The 16,288-nt window shown below is 38.6% G+C and overlaps 1 protein-coding gene across 25 annotated transcripts in view; it reads left to right on the forward strand.

Moving 5' to 3' along the window:
- The window catches only part of MAP2 (microtubule associated protein 2), a 231,219-nt gene that overhangs the window by 119,482 nt on the left and 95,449 nt on the right, over positions 1 to 16,288 (forward strand). For 3 of the 25 annotated variants that reach the window (XM_070422018.1, XM_070422019.1, XM_070422020.1), the window contains exons 1-2: positions 914 to 1,230; positions 1,503 to 1,570. The exons of 2 other annotated variants lie outside the window; for them this stretch is intronic. The gene's annotated coding sequence lies outside the window, so the exon portion shown is untranslated. Of the gene's footprint in view, positions 1 to 906; positions 1,231 to 1,271; positions 1,430 to 1,502; positions 1,571 to 11,220; positions 11,369 to 16,288 lie in introns of those variants that run through there. 20 more of the 25 variants (XM_070422026.1, XM_070422029.1, XM_070422032.1 and 17 more) reach the window with 14 other exon arrangements.

Consider the following 16,288-nt stretch of genomic DNA (forward strand, 5'->3'; position numbering starts at 1 on the left):
GAGCTAGCAATGCTGCAAAAATTAATTAATTTATTTATTAACATTTTTTCATTCCTTTTGTCCAGGAAGTAAATGCAGAGAACTATTCCACACTTAACCACCCTACATAAGGGGCACTGTAAAATAGGGATATTCAACTGTTAATTTCACTTGCTAACATAAAAGGGATACTGATTATGCCAGATTCAATTCCCTGCCTTGGCCTCAGGGACTGTAAGGTCCCAGGATTCAAGCTGGTTGCCAGCTCCTTTTGCTTTTGTGTATAAATGGAATAAAATGGATTGCCCACAGAAATCACAGGTCAACCTTGGTTTTCCAATCCTCTGGGTGTTTTTGTTTGTTTGTTTTGTTTTGGTGTGGTGTTTTTTTTTTGTGTGTTTTTTTTTTGCATTCTTCCTTGTAAGGAAGACATTTCCAAGTGCCTAATTATCACAGTTACAAGGGGACTGATTTTTTCATAGGAAAATATACATAAGTGTATACATTTTTCTAATGAGCATGGTTATTTATTTTGGAATATGAATAAGCAATATGCAATCCTCAGCTTTAAAATATTTTAATTATCTGCCAATGACAAAACATCAAAGAATCTCTGTTGTCATTGATGCAGATAATAAAAATTCTCATAAACTGTCATTGAGTCACATCCAGTTTGTGGAGCCTAACTTATTTGTAATCCTGTATGCCTGAACACTGTCTGCTTAAGCAGTGTGTGTGTGTGTGTGTGTGTGTGTGTGTGGCAATAACACAAATGAGACCAGATGATGACATTCATAGGCTTATAGACTCGACTCGGGGGACACACTTGGATGGAGGCAATTAAAATGCCTGTCAGGCATTTGGTACCAGCAGCCCCTATGGCAAACCACTGAATCATAAGCCAGGGCTGCTGCACCTTATTGTCAGTGAATGATGGCGGAGCTGGGTGGCTTGTCATCATTCTCGAAAATTCTGAGGCTAGTGCGCGTTCTCTCTCTCTCCCACTCGCCTTATTTTCCTTTTCGCCACTGCGGGGACGTTTTCTAATTTGCAGCTCCCCTTTCCCTGACACACACACACACACACACACACACACACACACACACACACACACAGGAGCTGGTGGCTTGCAGACTGCAGTGTGTCTGGAGCTAGCGAGCCAGAGCCAGCGTGTGGAGATGCTGCTCGGGGAGAAGGATTCCGCAGCCATCCTCAGAGGCTAGACTGGGTGATATCGCGCCATACACGCTGGTAATGGTCTGGGGTGTTTACATTTTTAATTTCGTTTTATTTCTCATCTGTTTTCCAAAGAATCTGCTTGATGTGGTGCCAGAGTAAAATGCTTTAAATTCATTACCGAGCTTTCTAAAAATTCAAGTGCTGCATTGTTTGTACGACAGATCTCAAGACAGACTTATTGTCTGGATGTAAAGAATGCATTTGCTGACTGGTGAGTTATAATTTTCAATATTTAGTGAAAAAATCTATATATGTGTTTTTTTCCTTTTGTTTTGTTTCGGTAGATTCTTCAGTTTGTTGTCTGTAACCGAGGAAGCATTGATTGGGAACCACTCATTCAGAAAATTAAAAGGTACCACATGTTTCGTTTATATGTTTAAATGAGGGAAAATCAAGGAGGAATTGGAATGTTTTTATTTGAAATAATCTCTCTGTGCCTGGTCTTTTATCCTTTAAGCCTACGTCGATCATTGTCTAGAGCATGTATGATTTCCTAGGGAGAATGCCATTTTCCAAGGCTATTTTATGATTAGATATCTAAGGAATTGTGTCTTTTGCCTGTGTTGCAAGTTATTACAGATATTAGTATGTCTGACTTATTGTTGGATTTTTATCACTATAATGGCTAAAAATATGCAAAATTCCCTATCTTACTGAAAGTGCAATAGTTTGAATTTAAGAGAAATAGACTGATTTTATTTGAGGAAATCTTGCTAAGAAGTGATTTTTTTAAGTGGCTAAATGAAATGGCTGTTCTTTCCCAAATAGAATGGGTGCTAGAGACGAAAGCCCAGGAATGACTCAGTATCGTTGAGTTTTGTGAATAAAAGACTGTAATTTATTCATGGATGGTTTAGCAACAGATATATTCAAAACCTGAGGTTGTTAGGTATTAAGAACTGATTTTACATACACTATATTTGGCATTGACAGCATGAGAAAGTGATCATTCCTCTTGCCATGAAAGCAGTTGAATCCATTATTCTCGGGCCTTATGCCTTACAGGAAAAATATTAATTTTCAAATTCAGCATCAGGATGCATACAGATTGGAGATGACGAGTATGGGTATTACCTTTTCTTTAATTCCTTAAGGTGATCTTTGACTTTAACGTATACCCACGTCAATAAAACCTTTATTTGTAATTTGGCTTTAAAAAAATGGTAGACATTTCTGCCTTGATGAGAAGGTGATCAATAATGTCAGTAAAGCCTTTTCTTTGCATTCACACAGTATTTCCCCTCAGTCTCTGGCCCAAAATATTTTACGCAGTAAGGTCAGTTTTTTTTTTAGCTATACTTTAAAAATGGCTAACATTCAACTACTGATGCTGAAATACTAGAAGTCTGTGAGTATTTACCTGTGAGCATGAATATCTGTAGCAGTTGAAGGAGACTAATGCATTGTCCTTCTTTAATTTTCTCTGCAATGTGTAATTATGAGAACCTTAATTTATTCATTCCACAAACAGTAAGAGCCTTGCTTCTGTGGGTGGTTATTGTGGGAGAGGGGGAAGGGGCAGATGTCTCTGCCCCTCCCCCCTTCCAGAGTGTAGGCAGCATCATATAATATTTTTGCACAAGAGAATGAATTTGTTAAAATAAACCACTGTGCTCTAAAAAGGGGAAATTGCATTATTTCAGATACTGAACAAAATCTAATAGACTAGTCTGTTAGGTTCATCTCGTGTATTCAGAGGTAGATAAAATATATTGCACTTTTTCTTCAGAAATTACTCAGGAATCATGTATTAAATCCCCAAACAGGACATGCAATTCCTCCTGAATATTGTAAAAGCCTGGGGATCCTACTTTCTTGTTAGGTTTCACTCAGAGTAAGTGAAAAAATTTTATATTTGGTGAAAACAACCACAACCCTCTATTTGGTATTTTCCCATCTAACTAAATCCATACAGTATATATTTCATATGAAAATCTGTTTCCTAATTTTCAGACTCATTTAGGAAGTCATTATATTAATTTTGAACTCTGGGGTATTTACATGAATTGGAAAAGGATGAAATTACTAATTATCCACCAAAAAGAAATCTTTACTGTATTGTCAAGAAGACCTGGAACTAGAGAAGTGGCATATTTATTACCTTACCAAGAGCATCTTGGTCCCTACATTTTCTAGCACCATTTAAAAATTCATCTAGGTGTTGATATATTTTGTGTAATAAACCAGAGTTCATTCAAATAGTCTTTTACATTGTCAAATCAGAGTAGAATTTGACTACTGGACTCTAAAAGAGTTGGGGATCTGTATCATGGCTTTTCTAACCAACATCTGGGCATTAGTTTCACCATTAAATTCCTTTATTGATTTTTCACTGTACAGTCAGCTCAGAGCATAACGCCTTGACCACAGTAGTTAAATAACTACTGATTTAATTATTTGATGGACAAATAAATTTGCTGGGAAAACCTGCATTTTTCCTCATTACTTTTCTGTTCTTGTTTTTTCATAAGGTTACACACTATAATCTTGTTTTTTAGTTACCTAAAATATTCATAATAAATCCCTAATTTATGGTAATTAATTAGATAATACCAGGTGAAAAAGCAGCCAAACCATGTCTGAAAATGTCTCCAGGCTCCATGGAAAAGGATTTTTCTGGTTTTAGGTTAAGATGGGAAGAATTTTTTAAATGTCCCTTTCACTTTCCTCAGCTAGGGGAACGATGCCAAACTGCAGCATGAGTGCTGCTTTATGGACACTTCCTAAATATTCCCAGGCTTGACATTGTTTATTGCTCTCCATGACTTCAGCCAAGATTTTGCTGCAGCACAGGGGAGGAGGCCCTCCTCTCTCTCTCTTTGTAGATGCAACACTAGAGATGATGTCATAGTCTTCCTGAACACTTTCTTGCTCATTATGGGCTAGTTCAGTATGACATCATTTTATACATATATATTTAAGGAATCTCTAAAGAAACGTCTAGAATCATAATAGCTTTAGAGAAACCGTGCTTGTTGTCCTTTATCTCTATTAATAAAACTATAGTTTCTTGTCGACTATGTGCCAGGTAATATTCTAAGCCCTTACCACATGTTGTCTCATTTTAACTCTCACTACAATCCTGGGAAGTGGGTATGGTCTCCATTTTGCAAATGAATGAACTGAGACTCCAGTCGGATGATCAACACAAGTCTGGCCCAAAGTCTTTCATATTAACCACAACATACTACATTTTTTCCAGTAAATTTTTGGCTCATAGTGATTGTTTTAATGTTTTATTTATGTACATGGTTTATATGTTGCTGCAAGAAGGTTAAAATAGCATGCTTATAGACCCTTGTTTTTATATACATAATGTAGAAGTGAATAAATCTTTAAAGACATCATTGTAATATTCAAGCTCTGATACATTGTATATTTTAATATATATTTCTATTTGACCCAAGAAACTTTATTCTTTAAGGAGGAATATCAGGAAGTTTTAAAGTAAATGAATTAATAAAGCATTTCCTATGTCATTACAATGAAGTTGCATTACTGAATTGTGTAATCTATATGAAAAAAATTAGCCAGAGAATTCTGTTGATAAATAGCATAACAGATACCATATCATGCACAGTTTTTTTTAAATTTAATGACAGAAGTTTCAAATGGCCAAAATAATAAAAAAGCAGGGAATAGTATCATGAACAGTTAACACATTCAACCTTAAGTAAAACTTACTAACCAAGGGCACTAACAATTACACAAATATGTGTTAAGATGTTCTACTTGCAAAGGAGTATATACAACAAAACACTTTTGGAACTCAATGGGTACAGCAGAATAAGTCAAGGAAGCAGCACCAATGCTCATTGGTAATGTAAGAGACACATGAATAATTTCTTAAGGGACTTCATTGCATGGCAGGATTACTAACAATTGAGAAGGGACTCAACAGGAAACACATCATGGAGGATGAGTCTGTTGAGATCGAACTAGGATGAATAGAAGTATTCAGGGAGAGATAATGTATGGAGGAGCTTCGGGAAGAACAAACATTAGCAAAGGAACCAAAGGAAGTGAACATGCTTGGCAGGCATCGACTAATTTCATTTGTATTCTAGAGTGCAGGCAGAAGGGGAATCTTAATAGATAAGGATGGGAAGGTAGATAAATACTATTAGGTTGTACCATATGAAATGGATAATATTCTACTCTTTTGAACTACAAAATAAAATAAAAATTTTAATATATTTTTTTATTGATTTCAGAGAGGAAGGGAGAGGAGAAAGATAGAAACATCAATGATGAGAGAGAATCATTGATAGGCTGCCACCTGCAAGCCCCCTACCGGGATTGAGTTCGCAACCTGGGCATGTGCCCTTGACTGGAATTGAACCCAGGACCCTTCAGTTTACAGGCTGGTGCTCTATCCACTGAGCCAAACCAGCTAGGGTGCAAAATAAAAATTTAATTCAGTTTAATCTAATACATTGTAAAGGGATCTTAAATGCCAAGTTGAGGAGGTTTTTTCAATCTGTATTCAATGGAAAGCCATTGAGTGTATATTGAATAAGAGACCATTATGATCTCAACTGCATTTTCGGATGACTTTTTTTTATATAGCTATGTGAGATAAATTAGAGTTGTGTGTGAGAGCATGTTGAAAGCTGTCATAGGATAATTCAGGAAAAAATGAAGGCTCAAAGAGGGCATTGATGGTGGGTATAAAAAAGAGGCCATGGCAATGAGAGATGTTTTTTTTTAGCTTAAATTTTTATAGAGAGAATAGCCAGTTATTGACTGGAAGGAGGAATGAATAGAAGAAGGACTCAATGGTGACTCTTAAGGGTTGAATTTGATAACTGGAAACACGAAAGGAGAAAGGTAGCTAAAAGCTACTTGAGGAAAGAAGCCCTCCTTTATTTTTATTGCATCCTGCTCTCTAGCAGACTGCCTAGTACACAGTAGACAGTCAGTACGTGCTGACTGAATTAGTGGGGCAAATTCATGCCCTTTTCCTGCCCTCATGGAACTTTCCTTCTAGAGGAGGGAATAATCAGTGGGTAAACAAATTAAATGAAAAGATTACTCAGGCAGCTGTGCAGAGAGCAGGTGATAAAGAGGTAAGAATAGATGCTGGGAGATAAGCTTTGCAAACCTTACAGCAGAGGAATTAACTGAGATCTTATTAAAATACGGATTCAGAGTCAGTAGATGTGAGAACAGGTCTGAGATTCTTTAACAAGCTCCCAGATAATGTTGATGTTGCTGGACTGTGGACCAGGCTTTGATTAGAGTTTGGAAGGCAAATGTCCAGACAAGAAAAATTAGAAATGATTGGAGAATTCGTTATGAGCAAGTCAAATGTGAGCCCTTCTCTTTGTGCAGCAGTAGGTACTAATACTTGTCAGCCTCTTGGGTGGTGAGAGAATTCTTCCTCTTCCAAGTTATTTTTATTCCAGCCAGTTGTTTTATGAAAGATCCATTAAACCAGCCCTAATGAGCGACGGACATTTCATTCTTTCTGCTCATGCTCAATGTTTATTATGCCATATAAAGCATTCTTGTGGCTCAGATTTGGGGATGCGATTGCACAAAATTCTTTCTGTGCCCGTTTCTTAACTTCAGTTCTGTTGCCTGCCTCATTATTTCTTTGGACTTTTCGCCTCCTCTCTGCCTGGATGTTCAGCATAGTACTGGCCTGCTAACTTCTCTGGCCCCCATGCTCCTGACATCTCTCATGTTCCTCTGTGTTTAGTCGTGAAGCTTCCGGGTTTCCATATCCCGTCTTCTGGCCACTCACATCTTTTTTTTTTTTTGAGCTATTTATTTATTTTTATTTTTAAATTTTTTTCTTTATGATTAAGGTATTACATGTGTGTCCTTATACCCCCATTGCCCCCTACTCCCCCACTCATGCCCTCACCCCCCTGGTGTCTGTGTCCATTGGTTTGGCTTATATGCATGCATACAAGTCCTTTGGTTGATCTCTCCCTCTTACCCCCACCCTCCCCTACCTTCCCTCTGAGGTTTGATGGTCTGATCGATGCTTCTCTGTCTCTGGATCTGTTTCTGTTCATCAGTTTATGTTGTTCATTATATTCCACAAATGAGTGAGATCATGTGATATTTATATTTCTCTGACTGGCTTATTTCACTTAGCATAATGCTCTCCAGTTCCATCCATGCTGTTGCAAATGGTAAGAATTTCTTCTTTTTTTTGGCCACTCAAATCTTACAGAAGCTTTGGGAGACTCCACTTAGAGCCATAGGGAACTTTTGAGGATAGTCTCTGATTTAAGAAATGCATTTTCTCCAACAGAATAATTTCTTTTTGCAGGACTCTTTTGGTTGATGGCAGCACCTGCATGCTTCTGAAGGAAGAATGATGATTAGGATGTTCAGGGGGGCTGTGTTCACAAAAAGTCTGGATAGATTCTGTCTGGCGGGGGTGTTGTCTTTCTGCCTCCACTGCTAGGCTCTAACTCGCAGTGCTCCTTTGTAGCTATAGGAACATGAGAGCATTTACTGGTTTGATTCCTCTCACACCACACTTTGAAGCTGTAAAATATCTAAGAAAATAAGAAATTTAATAAATATGGCTCACTCATCCATCAAGGAAAACAGCTTTAGTGCATATGAAACATCCGTGATGTCCTTATACTTATCAGTATTTATCCTTTGTTTAAAGGGCTGGTTCTATCTCTAGGTCTAGATCTCTGGACCTTGGCACTATCATTTTGTAATTTGGTGTTTATTTAAACAGCCACGTAGGCATGAGCGGTGTCATTAGGAACTTGAAATTAAAAATTCTAGTGAAATATCAAATTTTGTTTTCATATGAACAGAAGTCAACTTAAGCTGATAACCACATTTCTTCAAGGAGAACATTTAGGAAATGTCCTCGAGGAGAGAAGTCATGTCATAGACATCTTAGTGCTTCCTATGTTGTCTACATAGAAAATGCCTTTGATACATATGCCAAATTGAAGCTAAGACAATGAGTGGTGTGTGTGTGTGTGTGTGTGTGTGTGTGTGTGTGTGTGTGTGTAACTCTAGTCTTTCTGCAATGGACAGTGCTAGTCTTCTTTTCATTAGCAAACTGCAATGGTTAAAATTTCCAGAATTTGGATACCATGTCTATGCCCTTTAGCCATTTGTTCAATCGTTAAGTCTTAGAGTAGCACAAGATAATTTCTGGCAGAAATTCTCCCTCTCAAAAAAATTGTCTAAGTCAATTTTTTTGTGTGTGGATTTCATTTGGGTCTGCCTCGGATGGTTTGAATTAACCTGTCTTCAGATTCTCTCCTGGTGTTAATGACTCTGGATTATGACCATTTAAAGCAGCTGAAAGGACCTTGATCCACATCTGGCAGTTGTTAAAATAAAGCTACTCCACTGAACACATTAGAACCAAAATATATTTCTTCACATTGTGTAAGAATTTAGGAAATGATGTTTCTTTCCAGGAAGATCTTATGTTTTATTTCTGAGGTTAACAATGTTTATATTTAATTTCCTTTAAAAAATTTTTTCTTGCTTACTGTAAGATTTTTTTGTGGTAAGATTTCATAGTTGTACAAACAGAATAATATACAACACAGAGACATTAAGGATTCTCTTCACACAATGCCTAAGAGCAATTGGTTGGCATGATTTTGAGGATATTGCAGTGAACTTGTGATATTCTAGAATTAAAAAAAACACACACATAAATAGACTGCCTATATTTTTAATAGTGGGGATAGAAAGCCCTAAAATTACTGACTTTACAAGATCACATTCGTACTTGAGATCTAACAATGAAAAAAATAATTGAAATTTCTGCTTAGAACTCATGGTCCTGTGAAACTCATATATCTCTGGTCAAACTGCTGTACTTTCCCGCTACAATTTGGTGGATAATCCAGTGTGTCAAAGGGAAATAATAAGTGTAATATGTAGCTTAATGTGTGCATGCAGTTTAGTTCTGCATTGCATATTATGCTCACAAAACGACTCAGGTTGTGGACTTTGGATTATAAAGTTGTTGGAATAATGAAACCATTTAGACTTTGAGAAAAATAAAGAAATCGTTTTAAGTCATAGAATGCATTTTCTAGTTCTTGACATCCCAAAGCTCACAACAATCCCTGGAATGGAATGGCAGCTCTTATTTATTACACATGACAAAACTGAAATCAGAAGACTGCAAATGACCTTCCTAAGTCACCCCACTAGAAAAATGGTAAACCTGGGGCTCATGTGCTTGTTTTGACCCAAAGCCTTTACTTGAACTACCGCACAATCAAACAGATACATGACTATATTGTCCCAAGTCTGGACTATTTCAATAATGCACTTTATTGCTAAAGTAAAGAAGCAATTCCAAGGTAGCCATGATCTTCACTAAATGGATTGGATTGCCCTGCTCTCCCAAAAGACTCCTGCATCTAGAGTCCTAGAATAGTGTGGCCAGGAGCTCAGTCAAATACTAGTAAAAATAACAGTTACTACTGAAATGGTGCAATATGAAAAGGAGATAAGGCTAGATACATCACAGAACATGTAATCTTAACTGGCTTGAAAGCATTGGATGGAGGGATAGATTAATAATAAGAATCCGTTGCTTAGTTATAAGTTTCACACAATTTTAAGCAAGTGGTAAATAACTCGGCAAGAAACCAGGATAGCAAAGAAAATCATTCTAGCGGTAGAAAATCAGGTTTTTGGAGAAACATTTTTGAAAGCAGGCGTTGTGATTTACCTATTCTCAAGAAGAACTTTGAGCTGGAAGCTGTGAATTCCAGTGCTGATCTCAGATGTAGATGGAAGGGTAGCATACTAAAGAAAATAACCACCTCAGAGGTCACTGAGTAGAGTCAGGTTGAGGTTAGGGTTTCAATGCAGACACCCATAGGAATGGGTCCCCTGAGGTCATTCTCGTGGTGGCCTACTCTTCTTCAAATTCCCCTTTCCACCAGCCTCATCCAGGCTCTCGTTATAACATGCCAGGGTTTCAGAAATGTTTTTATCAGCTATCCCTGCCCTGAATACCATCACCCCATTAATCTCCCAAAGTGTAACATTCTTCTTTGTTATTTCCCCTCAGTGATTCTCATTTACTCCCGTGGGCTGTGCTGGTCAATAAATATGGTAGCGCCTAGCTCTGTGCAACTATTTAAGTTTAAATTTTTTAAAACAAAATGTAATATTTCATTTTCTTAATTGTACTAGCCACATTTTAAGTGCTCCATAACCATATTCTTTTCATAGAACATTACATACTATGTTATAGTACATTTCCATCATCATAGTGTTTTATTTTTTTAAATATGTTTTTTATTGATTTTTAGAGAGAGAGGAAGAGAGAGCTAGAAACATCAATGATGAGATTGGCTGACACACTGGGGATCAAACCCACAACCTGGGCATGTCCCCTGACCGGGAATTGAACTGTGACATCCCAGTTCATAGGGCGGCGCTCAACCACTAAGCCATGCCAGCTGGGCCATAATCACAGTGTTTTATTGGAGAGTGCCATTCTGAGCATAACCAGCCTCCTCACCCAAGCATTCAAGGATACACGGACTTCTTATCTCTTGCTAACCCTTGGCACATGCTCTCCACTCCACAGGCTTCTCTGCTCTTCCTCATCATCATTACTAAAATTACAATGAAAATAATAATAGCTCGTATTTATTTAATGCATATTATGTGCCAGGCACCTAAATTATCTCACATGCTTATTTAAAAAGAAAGAAGGCCAAGGAGGAGGAAGATAAAACCCTGCAAAATAGTTTTTTATTTCCATTTCACAGAAGAGGAGATGAGGTTGAGTGAAGTTAAGTATATTTCCCAAAGATAAATATCTAATAGTTGGTGGTGCTTGAAGTAAAAGCCAGGTCTGTCTGGGCCCAAAACTAAACCCTATACCAGTTAGTCTTAACCAGGAGCAATTGACTCCCTCTGCCAGGGGTCTTTTGGAAATGTCTGGAGACATTTTGATTGTGTTTTTGTTGTTCAGCTGCTGGTGTTTTGTTCTGAGTTGTTGCTTTATTATACATGAAAAACTAGGCTGAAGATCGTGGGCAGCTGTTGTAAGTTTCCTCTGCGAGGTGCAGATCTGTGTGCCCGCTCACTGTGACCGCAGGCCTGGGAATTGGCAGAGTCTCAGGAAGCAGCCATCCAGAGGAGCATGGAGATGGAACCAACAAGGGAGCAGGTTAGGATGCTCACAATTCCACATGGGTTTTAATTCTGCACCCATTTACCTAGACTAGACCAGGTTTCAAAACTGATCACCAACTTTCACTAAAGACTAGTTCTTGTTTTCACCCTTGAGGGCAAATCTTCTCCTGTCGGCCAAAAATATAGTAGCAAGGGAGACAAAAGATGAGAGGGTCCCTATTCTGAATATGTTCTGAATGAATTGCCCTGATATTGGTCCTCCACTACCCTTGGACTCTACTTGATGACTCTAAGTTTGGAGTTTTTCCAGGTTTCTTTGGGAAAGTTGCTATTCAATGATGTACTTCTACCAGCAGTTTCCTTCTTTTTTTTTCTCTTTCTGTCTCAGCCCGTCTGCATTCTGACTTCTAGAATAGCTTTAGTATTTTTGTTAGGTCATTCTTTCCTAACATTCAAAAAATCATTTTAATGATAATTTAGAGAAAGAATTATGTGTAACTCTTCCATCAATGACGATGTTTAATTTTCTTCACTATGATTTTCAATAACATCAATATCAATATATGTTTGCATTGCATTCTTTTGCACTGATTATATTGTTCTACCTCTACTATTTATTAGCTAGATGGAAAAATTACTTCTTTGTCCTCTGCCCTCTTTTTTATAAAATACAGATAATAACTGATTTTGTGTTGAGATGGAACATATGAATGCATGTGGTAAGCTAGAAAAATAGATTATAAATGTAAGCTATCGTTACATATAAGACTAGAGTAACAAATAAATGTAAACCTGGAGATAAGCCATAGTACCGGCATGTCTTACTGTTATTGGTGAAAGTGAGGTAGTCCCCTCCCCACTGGGTCCTGGGAGTTGGGTCCTTACAATATCTTGAGAAAATGAATTTTCTGAGACGGGCACGGGAGGATGAGTGTTTTTTACTTGTGTGAAATTACATTCCTGCATTTGTGAAGTCCCATTTCTCTTAATCCAGTCCTGGAAGAGGTGCAGCTGGGGATCCAGTAGAGCTAGAAGCAAAGCCAGTGTCCAGAGTTTCCATTCCGTGTTGGAACTGGGTCCGGTTTAGCGTTAGGCTAGTTGCAGTCCATTAGTCCATGATGTGTGGGGTCCACGTGGTGGTGAGCGATGTGGGCAAATGCAGGAGTGCCGGGGTTCTTGTCCCAGCATCTAGAAGGGTTCAGGAATCTGGAGAAGGGGCTGTGCATAGATGACATAGGAATCCAGAGACTAATAAAGCATCCAGAGACGAAATATAATTTTGAAAGGCATTGGGGGTCAGAGGAGCTTAGCTAAAGGAGCTAAGTTCTAAGATCTTAAATCTAAGGCCTTAGGTTCTCCCCATCCCCAGGACCCCATGCTTCTTATTAACACAACTTGTCCTGAGGCGAGGCAGAGATATACACTTCAAAAGGTCAGGGTTTGGTACAGAGTCCATTGTCAGAATGGGGGAATTAGCCTACGGCTGTTCAGGTGTTTGGCCAGTAGGAGGCAATAACATGTAGATTAAGATGCCCTTTAACTGTCTGGCAGCCACAATCAGTTTCCTATTCAGGTTTGGGGAAATGCCTTTAGCCATTCCCAACAGGTGACTACATGTGTGACTCAACCCTGTTGAGTCCCCAAGTCTCATCAACCTCTTGATGAAACTCTTGAAATTATGACATGCTGGAATTGGTCTATGGCACAGGAACGTAAGAGCATGAGAGCCCCTGCGAAACGGGGAGTTAAGTGCACCATGCCAAGAGGCAAGAGCGTGAAGCAAGAGAGCAAACTCCTTTGTGTAAGAGTTTAAGTATCTCAACTCTTCCTGCACTTGCAGTGGCCATGCCTACTCTGGCGAATGATCTGGTCCCAGATACGGCTGACAGACAAGTACCTTCCCTATTTCACCCAGGCTTAACTGGGTATGCATTTATACTGTAGCTTCCTGGTAAAGCTGCACAAATGACTATAGTATTTGGCCTTCCCGTTGCTCCTTTCCAGTTATTAATAACTAGGTTAAATTACAATGGCATCACTACCAAAATGGTACATTTTTCATCAGGGATGAACATTGGCACATCTTAATCACCCAACATACATAGTTTACCTTACGGTTCAGTCTTGGTGTACATTCAGTGGGCTTGACAAATGTAGAGCAACATACAATGTCATGCAGTGTAATATCAGCATAATATCATGCAGAGTATTCATCTTACATCCCCCACAGATATTTACTTTTCTTGGGATCATATACTACACTTTAATTTCAGGTTTTCTTGTTTGTTTTTTATAGAATTCTAAATTACTATTTAGGAACACATCTAGAAAATATGAAGTCTTTTAGAAAAATGTTTTTAAGATAACAGCCTCTATTTATAAAGCTATTTATTACAATTGCCTTTATCCCAATGAAGCAGGAATGTCTGGAGGCTATGGCCATTATTGCCTTTTGTTACCAGAATGTCTGGCATTTAACAAATGCTGGGTTATAATGTAGTGGAATAAGTGCATTCTTTGAAGTTAGATACCCTTGGGTTCAAATCTAGTTTCTGGCCCCCATCCACTGTGAGAAATTGGGAATTTATCTTTCCTCAGTTGTACAAAATAGGAATGATAAGATCAGCCTCATTAGGATATTGAGGGAGTTAATGAAGATAATTTACATAGCAGAAGCTCTATAATTGTCGATGGTTATTATGACTTTCCAAGTTTCTATTTCTCCACCCCCTTCTTTAATAGTTAAGGTAGGTGTTCAGTTCTTTCTTTATGTTGTTTTGAAGCTGAGTAATATAAGTTTAATAAAGATAAAGCCTAACTTTAAATAAAAGGTAGGTAAGACTTATAAAAGGAGGTATTGAAGAACCTCCACAATTTGTTTATTGTGTCCCTTTCTTCTTTAATGCCCACTCCACCCCCACCCTCCTCCTACATACCCCACACAGAAATTAACAAACATTGACAGGTGAAAAGCAGCAAGACAAAAGATACAATTGTGTTGAATCACCCAAGGTCACCAGAAAGGCTGGGAAATTATTTACATTCTAAATTACACCACCTGGGGCCACTATGCTCTCTGGAGAGAAACTGGCTAGGGGAGATGTTAAGAGTTCAGCTGTCTCCCAAGAGGCTTATCTGCAATGCAGATTTTCCTGAGCTTTTCCTATCTCTTTCTGCCTCCAGAGCAACCAGCTGCTCTCAGTCCTCCCAGCTGGCCTAATAAGATTTGTCTTCTCTATAGCCTACTTCCGGGCTGTCCACCACCAAACCATATTCCAGATAGGGATTTTTTTCCCCTCCCAACTTCTATCAAAACCCCCACCTTGGCCTCCCTTAGTTGTCAGAATGGAGCCTTTTGTAAACTCACTGGATCAGAATCCCAGCACTTTGAAGAACCAGTGCAAATAGGAAGACAAATACAGAAATAAGCCCTAAACTTCTACTAGTGTTAATTATTAATACCCACTACCAATAATGGTACGTATTCACACTGGGAATTTCTTTTAATGAACTCATAGAACAGGAACTAGCTCTCCTGACAACTGAAAAAAACCATGAAGGCTGAGATTCTTGGAAGAACCACAGTGGATTCGGAGTACTTCAAAACCAGACTCACTCTCTGGTGGGGTTTTCATAAACGTGAAGAGCTACCTGTGGGGCTTGGTGTCACTTCTCTAAAGCTAACATTACACTTTGGAAATTCACTAGCAAACCTTAAAATGGCTTAAAGAGGGCAAGTTATTGCCCTCTTTTCTGGAAGTAGGAAGCAACTGGCGACAGATACTCTGGTGACCACATCTCTCTGAGAGCCCTTGTAGGGAGGGAGGCTAATGACTCAATCAGACATCTCAAGTTCAAAAATCAGTGGCTTGACCTGAATGCATTTGCGATAGAAACTGATTAACCTTAAAAATCAAAGAAAGACAAGATGTCCTTAAGGAAGATGACCACTGGCTATGCATAACCATTCTCTCATTCAACTCCAACTAGGAGTTAAACTGCCTTCCAGTGGGAGGACAATAACAGTTGGTTAAATAGAATTCTCTGTTCACACAGACATGAAGTCAAGAAGTGTCTGGGAAAAATAAACCCCTTGGTTTATTTAGGGCTAAAGTACAATGTGGAAACTACAATATGACATGGCTATATATTTTTTTTAATTAGCATGTTGCCCATGACAAATGCTTAAGAAGACCATGACACTAATCGATAATCAACAGAGAGAGCTCATCACCTCCAATGTGTCTTTGTAGTTTTTGTCTCATTGGATGTAGATACTTAAAAGCTGGCCTTAGCACAAACAATTGACTGGATGTACAGGAACACTATCCTGCCAAATGATGTTCCATGGACTTCTTCTATGTAGACGTGAGGAACAGGCTCAGAGTAAACATTTAATGGTGCATTTTCAAAGCTTTTCTGCTTTGGCGCATAGCTCCTTTGGCTCAGTGTTAATAGATATGGGCGGGGCGGGGGGGGGGGCGCACGGTTAGCCCCACTCTTTAATCCCTAAATCCCTATTTAAGCTCTTCTTATCTCTTTGTATCCTCCACCTTTGGCCACATAATAGGGTAGCCACAGTTTTGCATGTTTATCACAGAATCTCAGTATTTGGAATAAGTAGAATGCTATAGGACAGCGGTTCTCAACCTGTGGGTCACGACCCCTTTGGGGGTCAAACGACCCTTTCACAGGGGTCGCCTAAGACCATCAGAAAACACATATATAATTACATTTTTTTGTAATTAATCACTATGCTTTAATTATGTTCAATTTGTAACAATGAAATTGGGGGTCACCACAACATGAGGAACTGTATTAAAGGGTCGTGGCATTAGGAAGGTTGAGAACCACTGCAGGAGAACCATTCTTTTTAGTAAACTGTCCTGATCTTTTCATCAGTGGAACGACCCACGCTTGCTGTTATTGATTTCAATGTTGACCTAACTGTCCA

The sequence above is a fragment of the Myotis yumanensis genome, unplaced genomic scaffold (assembly GCF_028538775.1).
Source record: "Myotis yumanensis isolate MYYU_CA2020_CCGP unplaced genomic scaffold, mMyoYum1.0.hap1 SCAF_8, whole genome shotgun sequence".
Taxonomy (NCBI): domain Eukaryota; kingdom Metazoa; phylum Chordata; class Mammalia; order Chiroptera; family Vespertilionidae; genus Myotis; species Myotis yumanensis.